This window comes from Periplaneta americana, chromosome 7, assembly GCF_040183065.1.
Source record: "Periplaneta americana isolate PAMFEO1 chromosome 7, P.americana_PAMFEO1_priV1, whole genome shotgun sequence".
NCBI lineage: Eukaryota > Metazoa > Arthropoda > Insecta > Blattodea > Blattidae > Periplaneta > Periplaneta americana.
Window position 1 is genome coordinate 114,035,107 of NC_091123.1, and position 19,384 is coordinate 114,054,490.

At 35.2% G+C, this 19,384-nt stretch overlaps 1 protein-coding gene across 1 annotated transcript in view; it reads left to right on the forward strand.

Moving 5' to 3' along the window:
• LOC138703373 (serine-rich adhesin for platelets-like) overlaps window positions 1-19,384 on the forward strand; it is a 425,014-nt gene that overhangs the window by 32,842 nt on the left and 372,788 nt on the right. The window lies entirely within an intron of this gene.

The window sequence follows — 19,384 nt, forward strand, 5'->3', positions numbered from 1 at the left end:
AGGCAATGCAAAATAGTACCGTCACAGTCTATTGTTTCTAGCACCCTCAAAATTCAAGCTTCATGACTGTATATAGTAGACTGTGGTAATATCGTTCGTAATCTCGCATGAAAGAATTATGAGGGCATCGGATCGTATCCAGGATAATAGCGACGGGCGTATCAATTATACACTGTCGCATGCCATTTGATGTGGTCATACTGCTTCGTGTATTTTACTGTCCTCAGAGAAATCTAAGGGAGAGAAATCAAATGAAGTAGATGGCCATGGAAGTTATTCACTTCGTGTCACCACAACATGTGGGAAATTTTCCTTGAAGACATTCCTTGCTTAGAAATCTTATAAATACGTACCACTCATGTTACGTAGGTCTTCAGCAAGACTTACATTAAAGGAGATTTCGGGCTTCGCTTTCTTTCTGCCATTCGTCTAAACAAAACTTACAGATAAAATTTTTATTTACCGCTGTTACGTTGTTTATTGATGAAGTGACGTTTTCAATTACAGGCATATTAATATTATACTTGCAATATACATTCCTGAATAGCGCAGAACCGGCACAGGTTATAGAAATTAGAACATTAATGTGAATGTACCGGGTGGCATTTTGGTACCTTCTTTATTTATGGTATGTTAAATCTGAGAAACTATGCTAAATTTTTTTAGAAGACTTTAACATTATTGCTCAAAGATGTACCACTAATTGTAGACTTGCGTCAAAATATATAATGTGATGATTGTACTGTAAATTTTGCACTTGTAGCAAGGAATGTCCTTGAGGATAGTTTGTCTCGAAGCTGGATGGATCTGGATGCATAGATTTTATAGTCACCTCATTGTCCTGATCTCAATCCCTTAGATTTCTCTGAGATCTGCCATGTACAGCTGTCAAAAGAAAAAGTGGCCGCTCTCCTGAAGCAAAGTTCCCTTCGGGTATCTTGGCTACAATTCGGAGACAGGCGATGTTACATGTTGTTGGACCACGTTGCCTGATATCTACAGTTATAATTGAAGTATTCTGTATGTTATCGATAGCATAATGGTAGCGTTCAGGCCTCTTATTCATAAGGTCCTGCGTTCGACTACAACCACGTGCTTTTTATGTTCTTTTTTGTTATGTTTTTGAGAGAGACAAACTATACATGATGGCTCCTTTCTCTTTTCCGATTATTTTAGTAATTAACATCAGGTTCATTAATATATTATGCCATGACTTTATCATTATGATATTGTGGCTGCAAATGGAAAGAAAACAGATTTTATTCTCAATAAAAATATCTTTCGTGGCATAAACAAAACAAATTTACTGGCGTCGGCCTTAAAACATTCAAACATTTAAGCGTTCAAAAAACAAAACAAAAAGCCACAATTCAATATTTAGTCTATCTTCCTCTTATCTCGATCATCTTGCAGTCGAGTGGGCATGGAATTGACTAGTCTTTGCAAATAGCGACTGTTTTTAGACACGATATTCCAGGCATTCTGAACATACATACATAAGTGTTCTGTCCATGGGCAGGTCTTTCATTGCAAACCCAGGAATCTCCAATCTTTCCTATTTTCTGCCTTCCTCTTAGTCTCCGCATATGATCCACATATCCTAATGTCGTCTATTATTCTTTTCAACCAGAGACCCAACCAGTTACTTTTTATCTTTCTAATCAGTTTCAGCATCATTCTTTCTTCACTCACTTTTTCAAACACAATTTTATTTCTTATTCTATCTGTCCACTTCACACGCACCGTTCTTCTCCAATTCCACATTTCAAATGTTTCAATTCGTTTCTCTTCATTTCGTCGTAATGTCCATGTTCCTTCCCCATACAATGCCACACTCCACACAAAGCACTTCACTAGTCTCTTGCTTAGTTCTTTTTCCAGTGGTCCGCAGAAGATCCTTCTTCTTCTATTTAAAGCTTCCTTTGTTCATGTTTGCAGTTTTTCTTGGGAAGGATAGACGTAAATGCGGTAAAATCCCGTTGATTTCCGCACACCACTATCTCTTTCGCATCTTATTAAATTCCAGGGGGCCCAAGCGTGGAGATGAGGAGAGTGGATTTGACTATTTGGGCCCTCCGGACTTCACCGAAAGTCACGGCAAGGGTTAAATATTAATTCTATCAGGATGTTTGACCCTATTAGAGATCGGGAAATCTCAATTAGCCTTTGCCCCCCGCATCCTGGACTAGCTTCTACGAATCATCAGAAAATCTTAGAGTGTGATTGGGCCAATTTTTCCGAAGATGTTTCCACACTTTTGCCCTCGTAGCTCAGCGGACGAACGTCGGAATTTAGATGTCAACGTCTCAGGTTCAATTCCTCGTTACTCCTTTTCATTTTATTGTGGTTCAAGATAGTATAATGTAATAATACAAAACGAAAAACTAATACCAGTATTATGCAACTGGATTTTTCCAAACCTAATATTAAATTTATGTTATTTATATCGCTAAAGAACGATTACAATATAAATAACTTGAATATTATTTATACAGTATCACTAAAGAAAGATAACACAATATAAATGATAAATATGGGTTTGTTTAATTAATATAAGATATTATATAATACGTATTTCATTATCTAAATAAAATAACCTATTTTACAAAGAAAGATGGTTATTTGTGTTATAATAATTACCTACATAAAATACAGATTATTTATATTGCGAAAGAACAATAACAATATAAATAACTTGAATATTATTTTATAATGCTAATGAAGGAAAACAATATAAATGATAACTTGAATATTATTTATATCGCTAAAGAACGATAACAATATAAAAAACGTGAATATTATTCATATCGGAATTTCACAGATTTATTACAGATGTATTTAAGAAATTGTAGAAGAATAGTAATTAGTAACAATGTCCTATTTATTCTTCTTGGAGCCAAATTTGTAACTTTTAAAAGCGTGGTTACTATGTTGAAGTGTATGTGTTACAACGGATGCTTGATTTGTTATGTATGTGAGTCAGTTATGGGATGCTTGATGTCGTCGCAATGTCGTAATTATAGTTTGATTGTGTTTGTGTGACTATTGTGTATTAATTTATGATGTATGGTACGGAAAGCTGCGTATTTGTGTTATAGAAGTGTTACGTATGTGTGTTGTTAATGTTTTTGTATGTTTCAAATTGATACCTGATATTTATTTTGCAATCGCAATGCCTAATTTACGGATTGTTTATGTTTTGTTTACATCGCGTAAGCTAATTTAATTTTCTTTTCCATTTCTCTTTATGCTTATCTTTTTTGTGTATAAAACTATAGCCCTAACATACATATGTAAAATAGGGCTAACCCCCATTGGAGATACTGTAGCTACAATAGTAATAATTATTATTCATATCGTTATAAAACGATAACAGAATACAAATGATGACTTGAATTTTATTCATATTTCTAAAGAACGATAACAAAATATAAATAACGTGATATCCATCAAGAACGATAACTGGATATAAATGATAATTTGAATATCATTTACATCGCTAAAGAACGATTAAAAAATAAAATGAAAACTTGAAGAAGGCGCGAACCCAGAACCTTTGAATAATTAAATAAGCACTCTACCGCTGGTCTGCGAGGAGCAGATATGGAACACTTTCATAGTTCCGGAACTGCTTGTAAAAGCACATGCATCGTGTAACATCGCCGCTACCCGAAGTGGACTTTGAAAATATTCGCTGTTCACGAGTGCGGCCACTTTTTTTTTTTTGACAGCTGTACAGAACTATATGACTACATACGACAGCGAGAAAATGATGACCTTCAGCACTTTGAGTACACATTGTAAGGAATCAACTGTAATGTGTTTTCTTTTATGTTACTTCCATTCTTGCATCCTCTGCTGTCCATAAATATCTCAGAGTAGCAGTAGGATTATTTCTTTTGGACTACAGTGATGTGATGATGTTGATAAAGATGACGTCGATTATAATTTAAATTTAAAGAACAATCCACACTGCAACTTTTTGCTCATTGTGCTCGGTTTCATGTCTTCTTCATTATGTTCTACTTTATCAGTCAGGGGCCTCAACAATTTCATAAGACTTTGCCTAGCAGAAATGTCTGTTAGCATAGCAGGGAATTATGTGGGTGAGAAGAAGCTTGTTGACTCATTTTGTCTAGTCTTTCTTCTTCTTCCTTCTTTCTAGGTAAGAATAGACTTTACAACCTTAAGAAATTGTTATTAAATCCAATTTCATATCAAAATTTTAATAAATCATCCAATAATAGAGTCGGTCTGAGTGGCGCAGTCGGTGGAGTGCCCTCCTGCAGCGAGGTTGCTGGTTCGATCTCGGCCCAGGTCGATGGCATTTAAATGTGCTTAAATGCGATAGGCTCATGTCAGTAGATTTACTGACATGTAAAAGAACTGCGGCGGGACAAAATTCCTGCACACCGGCGACGTTGATGTAACCTCGGCAGTTGTAGCGTCGTTAAATAAAAACATAATTTTAAAAAATTCCAATAATAATTGTAAATGCTATTAAAGCACTTGGACACAAATGGCTCACAGAGCACCCGACAAACTGGAAATCAAATCAGCTCTACGAAACTGCTGGGTTTTATTTCCTAAATATCGTCAGAAGACAACATATGTTTCCCGAGGTACTGATGTCTGATGTGACTTAAGCCTGGACAATCCAGCAAAATGTGAGGTAATGACATTTCACATTTCCTACTAGTTGGGTCATCAATGAATCTCAATATCATTATATAGATCAGGGGCGCCCAATCTTTCTTATTTGGAGGGACAGTAACTACAAGAATGATCGGTCGCGAGCTGCATGTAACACTAAAAGTAATTCCTCGAAATACAATAAATATTGCTCAGAAAAATCTTACCATTTTATTTATGATACTTGTTAAATATGCAAATTTTAGTAGACAAGTGTATGTATAATTATCTTATGAGGAGTTTGGAACTAACTTTTTGAAAATAAAATTGTTGACGTCTGGTTCTGTAGTATGTTGCTGAGAAGCAAGCCGTCTTCAAAATGTTCCTCACTTAAGCTCGATCTCAATTTTGATTTTTAAATTTCAATTTTTGAAAATATATGTTCTCATATACAGGGTGAATCACGACGATTTACCGTCACTTACTGAGCATATTTCCGAAGACATTGAGCAAAAAATGTCATATGAACATTTGTCCTAATTTCAATATTTTCAGAGCTTACACTAATTTGAAATTGTTTGTAAAATACCATTGTTCTTGATTTTAAGGGTAAAAGAATATTACAGATAAAGCATGAATTATTCAGGAGTATAATTCCTTTAATTAGCTAATATTCTGAATAATAGGTTAGGATTGAATGGGACCGTCAATTCTTATCTATTAATTGTATTGATATATTACAATTTATTAATCATGAACGTTATAAGTCAAAAACCTCAACAAAATGATATTCATATTCTGAAGCTAAAAATGTGTTGTGAATTCCATAGTTGCTTCGTACAGATTTTTTTTCCGATTTTTAACTGAAGAATTACATTTTCTTACGCATTTATCAAACAATTGTTACAAATCACGCGAGATAACTTAAATAATCAAAGTTAAAAAGCTTTAGAGAAAATTATATGTTTTGAAAGCATAGGAAAGAAGTTAAAATCTTCTATTAACTTTACTTAAATTAATACACCTAAATCAACAATAGCTCTTGTAAACTCTTCAAGAATGTGCATTAGGATGCATAATTAAACTGTAAAGAATCATGTTCCTGAAATTGTGTGATTTGTAACAATTTTTGTGATAACTGCGTAAGAATGATGTAATTTTTAGTTAAAAATTGAAAAGCAAAATTTGTACAAAGCAATTAGCAACATATTTTTAGCTTCAGAACACTAGCCAGTTAAATAAAGGATACTTCTGAATAGCTCATTCTCTATTTGTAATATTTTTTTACCCTTAAAACTAAAGAATAATGTTATTTTACTAACAAATTCAAATTAGTGTAACTCTGAAAATATTGAGGTTAGAACACATGTTTATATGACATTTTTTGCTCAGAATGTCTTCAGAAATAAGCTCCGTAAGTGACGGTAAATTCTCGTGAATCATTCTGTATATATGTCGATGGAAACATGGAGAACATACACTGGGTTTGGTTCTCCAAAGCTGGTTACTTTTCATCTGGTATTAATTTATAGAATTTTATCACATCTTTAGGATGTTCCTCAACATCACAGGAAAGCGGAGACGAAAATAAAAATCCGATTTTACAAAATCTACAAATATTTAAATAAATTGCTCTTCAATATCCTCAATAACTTCCACAAAAAATGTTTCAGGATATTGGTTTTGTGGATCATTGACTGTCCCCGTTTTTTCACATAAATTTGTTGCTTGAATAACTCTAACTGAAATAATTTCACTGCTCTGTATGCATAAATGATTATTTTATCTTTCTTTTCCTTGTAATATGGTGTTCAGATCGTTCAAATGTTTTGTTAAATCAACAAGAAATGCGGAGCAGGATAACCATTCGCGGTCACTTGAAAATTCATATGGGCGACCTTATTCTTTAAGAAATATATAGATATCCTCTCGTAAATCAAAATCCGTGCTAATGTATGATCGCGATTCAACCACTTTACTTCTGCATGGTATATTCACTAATAACAACTAATCGTCCCGCGCACAGCCAGGCCAAGTTTCACTGTCAAGATACACTGAAACAGTCGTATTCAAGAAATACAACTCTATCAGTTTTTACAAGAATAAAGACGGGTCACATTGAAGATCCATGAAGGGCTGTAGCTTCGGTGGTCCTGATGTAGTTGGTTATTCAGATGGCAGTGTTTGATCAGAAGTCCGGTTACTCTTTTTAAGCTTTTCCTTTCCAGAGCTAGGAGTTGTTTAGTTAATTTAGGTTTGGGTTCCCCAATAAGGAGTTTCTGTAGCTCTTTTACTCGGAAATAATTTATATAGCCTTTGGATTTTAACGTTTTCAAATTGGAGCAGATATATAAATATGCATTATTAACTTTCTTTTATAAGAACAAGAAAAATTTCAATGCATATTTGCATAATAATAATAATAATAATAATAATAATAATAATAATAATAATAATAATAATAATAATAATAATAATAATAATAATACGAGAAGAAACATATTATTTCATTTTACAGAATCCAAAAGTTCAACGGCTGCTGGAATGAAATTTGGCCTCAATTATGGCTTAAAACTATACAACAAATTAATTTCTCAGTACCCTGTTTTAGCTAACATAAGTATGATTAAATTTAGACTGAAAATTAAAGAAATTATTAAGGGAACTTAATATAGGGTTAGATAATTAATTGCTAAATATTAGTCTTATATTATTTTACTTGTGAACATTGGTTATAAATATTTTCAATTGTGATTGTTCTTTATAATATAGGCTTTTGTTTTTGCAATCTGTGCTATTTTATTGCATATATTAATTTGTTTATTTGTCTTCTTCTTTATGGTTATCTACAGTGCGGTTTTGAACTTCCGACCACAGGCGTTTGCTCATACGGAGATAAATTCTTTAATTTTTTGTTTTGTTTTGTATATGTAATATTTTTTTAATGTATCATTTTAATGTAATGTATATAAAATAAACAAAATAAAACAAAACATACGATACGGAATCTCTGGTTTCACTTCTCCTTCGAAGGATATCGTTCTAAGGTTAGTTATCACCACTGAAAAAATCACTTCTCTTTAATTAAATTTGAACACAACTCCGGATTTCATTCCTTTGTAACCATGCATTATCAAAGGCGACATGGTTATGTTAATGATGTTGATAATGGTTATTGACTGATTGCACGAGGGCTGGACTTGGGATGGATCCTTGCACTTAGGCTGTTTAGATCATTTACGTCCTATAAGCGATGGACCAAGTGGAATTTGTGAATCCTATGCTAACAGACGGGCCATCCATCCTGGATCCTACAGGTAAAGTCAAATCGTCTATTGACGCGTCTGAACCCAGAACCCGGATCCCCAAGACCATGGATGGGCAACTCGTGCTCCCAAAGCGCTAAAAAACCTTGAAAGAGAGAAAAGCAGACGGAGCCAACCGCTGTTGTTTGTAGTTTCACTGCAAGAGCCACGGTGTGCTCCGGCGGCTCATGTAGGTGATCGTGATATCTACTCCATGATTTTAATTTCAGAATGACGCATGGTATAATAATTATAGTAATTTTAGACAGACTGTACTGAACACATAAAAAATTATATTATTTTCTAGCTTTGTAAATTGGTTTAGTACTGGAAACACAAAATGAATACAATCTTTTCAAGATACAACAAATGTAGCTGCAACACTTTTTTATTATTACACTATTTGTTAATGTTTCTTATTATATATCTTACTTGAAACGTAGAACGCTAGAATTTACAAGTCTTTATACATTAAAGAGTATTGCTCTGTTCTCAGAAAGGTAATAGTCTGTATTCGCAAACAATAACAAATTCAAGGAAGTAATTTTTACGTGTCACGGCAGATGAAATAAGCTTATTTCTGAGCTCTTTCTTTACTTTGAGAGCTTTTACACTTCTTTTTTCTATTAAACTCTGCCTCAAGCACATACAGTATATATGGAAGCAAAGTGTATATTTGGAAATTCTGACTTAGGCAACATTACGAACAGTTCGATTCCTGATTTTGCTGGAATCTGAGTGGCGTGCTGTTCTGTAGATTTTGAGGATTTTCTATCTGCGTAAGCCAAAAAGATTTCAGAAAAATTTCGATTCCTTGTCAATTGTCACTGTTTCTCCAAACTTAGCAGTGAATTCTGCTGTAGGTCTTGAAGTAGGATCTTCTATTTGATGAGAAGATTTTCTTATCACTCTTCAAGATAGTTTATAGTCAAAGAAAGTGAAGTTGTCTATGTTCTAAATGATACTGCCACATTTCAAATTTATCCATAAATGTTCTTAGCTAGTCGATTATATGTCTTGCAGTTCCGTAACTCGCACGCACAACATGCTAATGATATTTGATATCAGTCTCACCTTGTTGATATCCCATTTTTACCTCTAGTTGTTCTAAAGTAGATGCAGACAGTATTTCTTTACTAAAATCTTCACTGTTTATTTGTAACATAAAATGTAATGCGTAAGAAAATGTAATAGAATATAAGCTTTACCTCTCTTCTTAATAAAAAAAAAATCTCTTTTTACTCGTAACTAAAGGGAAATGATCTAGGAATTATATTGTTTTTCACTTAAAACGTGCCGCCACTTACTGCAGACGCGATCGAACTTGTGTCTTGAAAGAATCGCACACAAACAGTACAGCTAGTACAGAGTCCGTTCTACCTGCACTGAGATTGTGTTGACACTTTGAGAGCACGAGTTGCCCACCCATGCCCAAGACCTTAGAACCTATGTTAGCATCACATACCCGTACTAACCCCAGACATCATCCCAGTCTATTTTTGCTATTATAGATGGAAATGAGGGGGCATGAAAGAGAGAAACTGAAGTACTTCGAGAAAATCTTCTGCAACGTCTGTTTTGTACGTTTACAGTCAATTAGTCCACTGGGAAATGTCCACTGCAAACATGTCCATCATCATGAATGTCCCCAGTCATCAAATTTCGGTATAAAATATGTCCACAGTCATTATCTTAAATGTCCATAGACATTAAATGTCCAGTATCAGAAATGTTCAGACATTAAATGGCCATTATCAAAAGTCCGCAGTTATTACATGTACGATATAACGAATGTCCAGAACAATATTTGTTAAATGTAAAGTAATAATTTAACGATAAAATGTAAGTTAAACTTACAATATCCTGTAGCTAATTTTATTTTCTAATTTTCTTCCGCTTCACGATCTGCATGCAGCTTCATAAGATATGAAAGTGCCCGCAGGTATTGCGTAACATTACTATTGTCCTTATATCGCTTCTATCATTGCACAATCCCTTCAATTGGGCGTTTATTTGTAATGCACTTCTTATTTACGGGGTGCCTTACGTTTATAAATGTGACCATTGTGAATTTGGATATGGTATTCTCTGTCTCACTGTTTTTGAGTTGTGTTTCCTATAAATCTCTAAATACTGACATGATACCCAGAAGCCATTTTTTTTTAATTTAAAGTAAAAACATTCCACTATATTATTGGTTCAATGTGCACCTTGCAACGTTATTTCAAAGGAATTCCATATAGGAGGTGCAAATCTTGGCAGTATAGCTCTCTGAACAGAACGATGAATAATCGTCTCTGTACATTATATTGGGCATTTTACCTTGTAGACATTTCTGTATATTGGATATCTTGATTTGTAACATTTCTATACACTGGGAATTTTAACTTGTAGACATTTCTATATATTGAACATTTTGATTTGTGGACATTTCTACATATTTAACATTTTGACTTGTGGACATTTCTACATATTGAGCATTTTGATATGTGTATATTTGTATATATTGAACATTTTGACTTGTGGACATTTCTATATATTCGACATTTTGACTTGTGGATATTTCTACATATTGAACATTATGATATGTGGATATTTCTACATATTGAACATTTTGACTTGTGAACATTTCTACATATTAAACAGTTTGATTTGTAGACATTTCTACATATTTAACATTTTGACTTGTGGACAGTTCTACATATTGAGTCGACCTGGTTGGCGAGTTGCTATAGCGCTGGCCTTCTATGCCCAAGGTTGCGGGTTCGATCCCGGGCCAGGTCGATGGCATTTAAGTGTGCTTAAATGCGACAGGCTCATGTCAGTAGATTTACTGGCATGTAAAAGAACTCCTGCGGGACAAAATTCCGGCACATTCGGCGACGCTGATATAACCTCTGCAGTTGCGAGCGTCGTTAAATAAAACATAACATTTTCTACATATTGAACATTTTGACTTGTGAACATTTCTACATATTGAACAGTTTGATTTGTAGACATTTCTACATATCGAACATTTTGACTTGTGGACATTTCTACATATTGAACATTTTGATTTGTGAAAATTTGTATATATTGAACATTTTGACTTGTGAACATTTCTATATATATTGAACATTTTGACTTGTGGACATTTCTACATATTGAACATTTTGATTTGTGAATAATTCTATATATTGAACATTTTGACTTGTGAAAATTTCTACATATTGAACATTTTGACTTGTAGTCATTTCTACATATTTGACATTTTGACTTGTGGCCTCATTCGATTGGACTTTTTACTTGTGGACATATGGCTTTCTCTATATTGGACATTATACTGTAGACGAATTGACCTGGAATGATTTTGTACACCACAAATTCCACTCAGACCTGACCAGGAATCAAACACGTGCCGCTTGGATGGGAAGGCAAGTGTGCTAGAATTGCAACCACAGACTCGTCTGATAAAAGTTATGGTAGTAAATGATGAAATTAAGAAAAAGAAATCAGAAGTAATACGAAAAAAGTTAAGTATCCTAATATCGTTATGATTCACTGTATACGTTCTTGATATCACTAGGATTCGAAGCAATGTCTCAGCCATTGAAATTCGATGTTATAGCCATTTAGGTAGCGGTGTAGGCTACTTGAATTGAAGTGAATAGCTTAATTTTGTATAGGCCTATATATTTTTTTCATTACTAAACCTCTTGTATTAGTTTTTCTATGTAATTAGTTAACTTAGACAATTGCGTCTTTAAGATTTTTTTTTAAATTTGAGAGTTTTTTAATTCCCAGTGTTGATTGCTTAGAAATGACATGACAAACATACGTAAATAGACGTCTAGTCTTGCTGTTTATTTCCGGTCTGCGCAAACATAACATCAAATGTCACTTTAATTACACCATCTGTCCCTTGTTACCACTGTAATTCTTCTTTCTTCTTTGTAATGGAACGAGTTTGTGTATAAAATGTGCTCTCTTTCTTGTAGTTATATTGCTGCTTTCTATTGACAATGGTCTTGTAATTTGGAGACATAACAAGAGTCTCCAAATCGTAATATGGTCGTATTGTTAAGATATAATGAACAGATGATACACGTGAAAGCATTATCGGACTGATTAATTGTTTCCAAAGGAACTGTAATTATAGTGCAGTTCGCATGCGATATCATGTCTCAGGAGGTAAAATCAAGATTATTAATGCCATATGACATACAGGGTTGTTTCCGATCTCTGATAACGAATTTGATGACATCATGTGCGTCAGGAATCACACCGACAGCTCAATTGCGGCGAGAGGTGACAGACCAGTAGTGAGTGATTTCATAACCAGAGTGCACGGTGTATCACAGTAGAAATGTCCAAGAAAATCGAGCCTTTTTGGAAGGGGTAGATAACAACTCTTTCCGATGCCAAGTACAGTTACGTGAAAATCATAGGAGCCTTCAGAAAACGTGGTTTCGTTATTTCCAAGAAAGGATCTTGTGTGTACCTAATAAGACTGGCAAAGCTCGGATGGGATTAATTCCAGAGTGGAAAAACCAAGCAAATCCACCCCCCCCCCCATCACAAGTCGCCGCACCACACGAGATGATACAAATTAATTCCATTCGAGCTTTACCAATCTTAGTAAGTACACAGAAGATGCCTTTCTTGGAAATAACGAAATCTCGTTTATTACAGGCTTCTTTCATTTTCACTTAACTGTACTTGGCATTGGAAAGGGTCGTAACGCATCCCTCCCAAAAAGGCTCGATTTTCTTGGAAACTTCTGCTGTGAGTCACTGTGCGCTCTGACTATATCATCACTACTGGTCTGTCACCTCGCGCCACAGTTCAGCTGTCGTGTGACCCCTGACAGACACGAGTCATTCAAATTCGTAGCAGATATACTTTTAAATTGGATGAGAATAAATCATTGAACAGGGATACAGAACTGGCGAGAGAGGGTTGGAAAGCATAGGGAAAGCGTTGGTTTCCCGTCCACGGTCCCCGGTGTTGATTGATGTATCTGTGGCCCGAACGCAATCACATAAGACAGCCACTGAATACAAATTCCTGCCCCTACCAAGTCAGGGAGTGGAAGAAAGGGGTGAGTGACGTATTCCTATGAGTGACGTAACGCTACAATTGGTGCTCAGTTCTGCAAGCCTGTCATAGAACTATGTAGAGTAAACATTATTTTAAACTGTGCAAGAAAAAGGAGGGGCTAAAACGAACGTACCGATTGGACGTATATTTAAGCTATAAATCCCCAGTGAGGCAAGGCACCCTTGTGTTCAGGGAAAGCACAAACTACTGTTCATCAAAAGTCCCTCAGGATGAGCAATCTGGGTTACCAAACACATCTTAATCCTACATAATTGTTCAATGTTGTTTCGTGCATAAATGTTGTTACTACCTGATTCTTTTTAAGTTATTTAATATAACAGTCTTAATCACTTCATTATTACACTTCACATAATTTGTCTATTTCTTCTTTCCACTGTAGGCCTATACGTTGACTTCATACTCTACTCCATTCTTCAGTGTATCTGGTTTTTGGACTGCTCCTCCTTCCTATTCTTGAGTCCCACCATGTTGACTTGTATGTCTACCTGGATGGGTCCATTCTTGACACGTTTCCTCCCCAATTTCGTATGATCTTTTGAGTTCTTTTTCCTCATGTCATCTAAGCCACTTCTTCCTGTTTCTTCGTTTTTCATCCTGCCTTGTAATGTTGTGTATGTGTAATAGTTACCTTTCCATTTTGAATTTATATATTTCTAGTTTAAATTCATGCTTCTTCATAAGAGACCAGGTTTGTGCTCCATAAACAAGTAGGCCTACGCTTAAGATGCAACTACATTTGGTTAACAGTCCGAACTGCTGCTAGGCAAATTTTACAGGTGAAGACAACTTATAAGAATAAAAAATAGTGGATGATATGTTAGCAACTGTTGGAGAAGAATTACGCGTGGTGGATAGACGAGTAATACGATGTAACGTAAGTAGTAAGAGGTGAAAAAAAGAAAGGGGAGAGCTAAAAGAGAAAATGAGATAGAGAAGAAAATAATTTTAAAATAATTAAATTACAGAAATTGGAATGGAACTTTTTCAACGACTATTTTATTTATTTTCAGTTTAGTCTAGACCTGTTTGTAAGGACGGATAAAAAACTGTAAACTAGCCGCGTCTGTTACTCAAGTGTTAGCACGCTGATCTCCTATCCAGGGGGCCAGATTTCGATCTCCTGCCAGGTTTTAATGGGATTTGAGCTGGACAAAGCCGACGTTGCAGAGACGGGGTACTCTCGTTTCTCTCTATCATCCACAATACTTTCCACTTCCCCCCCATTTCATCTATCAACCTCAATAGTAAAAATAAGCTGTGTGAAATCTTGGTGGTAGTACGGGTTTTCGATGCTGATATAGGAAGTGCTTGAAGCTCCGGGCCCCTACTCGGCTACTCGTGTGCGGATGGGACCTGGCTCTATCAGATGCTGAGACAGGATGGCCCATCTGTCAGCCGACGATGACAGGAAGGACTTTGGGCTTCGGGTCCTGGGGCTTATCAGGCTACTCGTTCGTGAAGCGGGATCCGAATCTATCAGGGGATGAGACAGGATGGCCCACCTGTCAACGTCGGGTTCACGAATGCCACCCAGGTCACCTGTAGGACTTGAACAATCATAGGCTATAAGGGCACATAAAGGGAAAAACCGTGCTTAAGTGTACGGACTCGTCCCGCATCCAATCCTTCAAAAGTCAATCCAAGCCAAGCCAATCAAACTGTAAACTAAATATGATATGATATGATATTTGTCAGTCAACTTTACAATTCACAGTTATGGTGGATCGTCACATTTCTGCTTTTCGATCCACCATCCCTTTAATACATACAACCCTTTTCTATTAGAGACTAATATATTCATTTGCCGAGTATTTCTTGATTACTTTCTAATGTTCTGAATTGCTATATGTCCTTCCCTCTATGTCCTCTTCTATTCTCTCTCATAGGCCTACCTAGACTGTCTCCCTTCCATTTCTCGCTTTCCTATTAAATATTGCATGTTCCTTACTTAATAATTTGCATTATTTATTTATTTTCTTCTCTACTCTCAAATCTACCTAAGCTTACTCTGTTATTTTTCAGCTATTTTCTCCTACATTAATTGTTGACTTTTCCCTTTTCTCTATTTACATCGCTTATTTTTTTCTGTCCTCTGTTTATTTACGTATTGATCTCCTCTTCACTCCTAAATATCCTATTGTATTACCTCTTTCCATATATTTATTTCTATAATACTCCTACAGTTATAATACCCCTGATACTACTCCCAATCCACAACATTGAAAAACATGAAATATCTAATTCACTTAATTATACTTGCAATTTCTCTCTCTTCACTTTGCATTTGTTCACATATTTTTCACTTTAATTCTCTTTTATTCATTGTTTGTTAGTCTATCTTATTATATTCTTACACTATCTTTTTACACGTAACACTTTCTTCTATGTTCCTATTCTACCACTTTTGCCACCCCTAACTTTCTTGCACTCACTTTTTAGCACTCTGCTTCTTCGCTAATAATCTCTCCAAAGCCCTATCTATCTATTCTGTCCTCACAATCACTAATATCTGGTAGTCGCTTCGTTCCTTCGCTCGAGTAAACTAAATATCGATACGATAAACGCGGGCGTTCTAACATAATTACTTTAGACTAATACTAGGCCTACATAATAAAATTTAAACTTTTAATATTAATTTTCTTGTAAATACGAGCATGTTTGCATCTATAGAAAGAGTCACTTTCCGGGAATATTGTATGTCCGCCTAATGTCAAGTCAAAAGACCAATAAAATCGCTTGATACATTTTTATTATTATTATTATTATTATTATCATCATCATCATCATCATAATATAGTCGTCGTCAAATTTTACAAGCCACCTAGGAATTTTGATGCTAAAGGTGTCCTACAAGCAAAACTCAGCTCGGACTCGTTGCGGCGCGCATGCTAGACCCCTCTTACGCCCCTTAAGTAAGCGTGAGAGGATGTCATCTGTGCGAGACAGTCATGCCCGCTGGTTTCTGCGCAATGAGTTTTCTTTGTCGCATGCCTATAATCATATTATAGCCTATGTTCAGCTTACCAAATTTCACAAGTGGCGAAATTACTTTTAGCACGTCTCTTTGCTTAACATCGTACGGGACAAATCTCAGTCAAGAGGCACGTATGGGACTTCTTCAGAAGATGAATTCATCTCCATTTTCCTCTCGTGATTGTAACCCAGGTCGCCGGATTTTCAGCCGTAATGATAACAGATCTTAGAAAATAGAATCAGAAACGTGGGAGGATAGTTAATTTTTATAGAGAGAGATATAACGTCAATTAGTTAAATGTTGAGGTTGAAGAAGCGGCATCATAAGTCAAAAGTTGAAGTTCCGGTCAGAGAAGAGTTGCGTGCACCAGATGAACCGCAAACAAAGGGACGCGCTGCATTTGGGCGCTTGTGCAAGTGCACGAGTTGTCGAGATGTCTTTAGAGCTCGTGTCTCACCGATCGTGCTCTGTGAAGTAATGTCACGATTACTGTCGTTATATAAATAACGTAAAATAATTTTTCTTTCACAAATCTTGGACAATCATTTTATATTTTTGTCGAGACTTAACGATACTGTACTGATCGTTTCTTCTAATAGGGTTTCTAAAATTTCTCCTAACTCAAAATCATCCGAAATAATATTTGGCTAGTGGAGACACGTGTGTTTTATTGTTGTGCTATAAATCGTGGAATAATTTTATGTAGAGGTATTTCTTAATGGAAAAGTAAATCTTAATTGATGGAATTTAAAAATCATTGTGGGTGGTTGGGTAGCTAAGCTGATAGAACAACTAGCTCCGGACTGGAAGGTCCCGGGTTCAATTTAAGGTGATGCAAGTGTTTTTCTCGTTGCTAGAACTTCCAGAACCGCCACGAAATTCACACAGTCTCTTATCAAATTGAATACTGTGTCTTTGTCAGAGGTAGAAGGTAGTCAGAACATGGTGTGTCCACACCATCTCGTTCTAGTGTCGAAGTCTAGAAAGCATGGAACTCTGCCTCTATGCCTCCCCAAGCGCTTTCATGGTTTGTAATGGGGATAATTTTACGTTAGGTATAACAAAAATCTTTTCAGCAATTTCGTAATATAATAATAAGTTAAAGTAGAACAAATATTAATTGCGAAGGAAATGAACGAAAAATTGTTTTTTTTTTTTTGTATTATAAGATGATGCATTGAAGGATAGTTTTGTTGCCATGCTGATCACACTGTATGTATGTTGAAAAAGTTTCGCTATTCGTGAATGTCTTGTTTAAGATTTTTCGGAAAGAAAACATGACGAGCGCCACCAAATTTTTAAACTAAATGATGATTAATTAAGGAATTAAATCCATTAATAAATTATGTCGGAGCTTCGGAGCTGTTATTATTAATAGTTCTAATGATAATGTATGATTACAAAATATGTAAATGCTCTCAACTCAAATTTTCTTCGAAATTTATTCTTCTCTTAGAGACTTCAATTCTGCTTTGATTATTTTTTAAGTTACAGACCTACATAAAGTGTGTTATTCTTATTAATTAATTTTTTGTTATAGAAATCACTTCATCGTGTTTATAATTTTTACTACTGAAATTAACTACTACTGCTACTACTACTACTACTGCTACTGCTACTACAAATGGCTTTTAAGGAACCCGCAGGTTCATTGCCGCCCTCACATAAGCCATCGGTCTCTATCCTGTGCAAGATTAATTCAGTCTCTATTATCATATCCCACCTCCCTCAAATCCATTTTTTCATAGTCTAATGCAAAGAAAAAGAACATGTTTATCCCAACATAAGTGTTGGTCTATTATTATTCCGAGATACTTAACTTGAGGAGATTCATTTAGAATAGGACAGTTACAATATTATTTATTAGAAAGACAATTGGATGTATGATTTTTAAATAATTATTTATTTGAATTGGCTTTAGTTTAAACACAAAACACGTTAATCTAGATATTCAGAGGGAAATTTGAAACTAGTGTTAATTGCATTTTATTTTTCATCCTGACATCCCGAACCCTTTTTGAAATTTCAAGTGGTACTTTTATATTATGATACTTAAATTTGAAAGAGTATTGAATTGTTAGACTTCTAATTCATTTATTTCACATCTTTTGTTTTCTATTGTCGCTGGTAACCTGGATTGTTGTTATTTTCAGTTGGTTGTATGATGAAAAAATTTTATTTTGGTTAATTTCCTAAATTTAATACATTAAATGTTCAAAATCTACTCCAGTGTTGGCTAGATAGTAATACCACAGTCTAGCACATACAGTCACGAAGCTTGAGTTTATGAGGATATTAGGGACAATAGACTGTGCTGGTACTATTTCGCATTGTCTGTAATGAGGCGATAGTAGCGATCCTAGTGGTTAGCAACTATCTATGGATGCATATTTACTACGTATTGAGCTTCATGACTGTATATACTAGACTGTGGTAATACAGTCTATATCGAAACTTCTCTAGTATTGTCATAGTATCAAAACCATACAAAAATAACGTAAACTCGAACTTCGGCTTTTATTATCCTCTATCCGAGCCATTTTCAACCTGTGTGCCGCTACACACTAATGTGCGGGGAATGTTCCGCTGGTGTACCGCGAAAAAATGAAAATAGTAAAGCCTGTAATACAACAATAATTAGGAAAGTAAAAGTAAAAGATTATTTTACAAACGTGAGTCCACAATAGTCAACATTCAGCGAACGCGGCACAAGACAACATTATTAGTAAACACAGTTCTTCTTACAACCCTCAAAATTCCCCCTGGTTAGGAACTACTGGGTTAGATTATATGGGTGTGCCGCGGAATTTAAATTACACCTTTAGTGTGCTACATGTTTAAAAAAGGTTAAAAATCGCTGTCTACCCTGTTTTATTTTTTAAAGAATAGAATGTGACATTTTATGGGGCAGAAACATGGACATTACGACTAAGAGAAGAAAAACAACTAGAAGCATTTGAAATGTGGATATGGAGAAGAATAGAACCTGTGAAATGGACAGACAGAATAAGAAATGAAGCTGTGTTGGAAACAGTGGGTGAAGAAAGAATGTTGCTGAAACTGATCAGGAAGAGAAAAAGGAATTGACTGGGTCACTGGCTGAGAAGAAACTGCCTACTGAAGGATGCACTGGACGGAATGGTGAATTGAAGAAAAGTTCAAGGCAGAAGAAGATATCAGACGATAGACAACATTAAAATTATATGGATCGTATTCGGAGTCTAAGAGAAATGCGGAAAGTAGGGAAGATTGAATAATACTGGATTTGCAGTGAAAGACATGCCCTTGGGCAGAAAACTATGAATGAATGAGGTTTATAATACAGGGCCATAGTGTTTCTTAATGATAGTTTGTGTTACTATTTGAAATATCC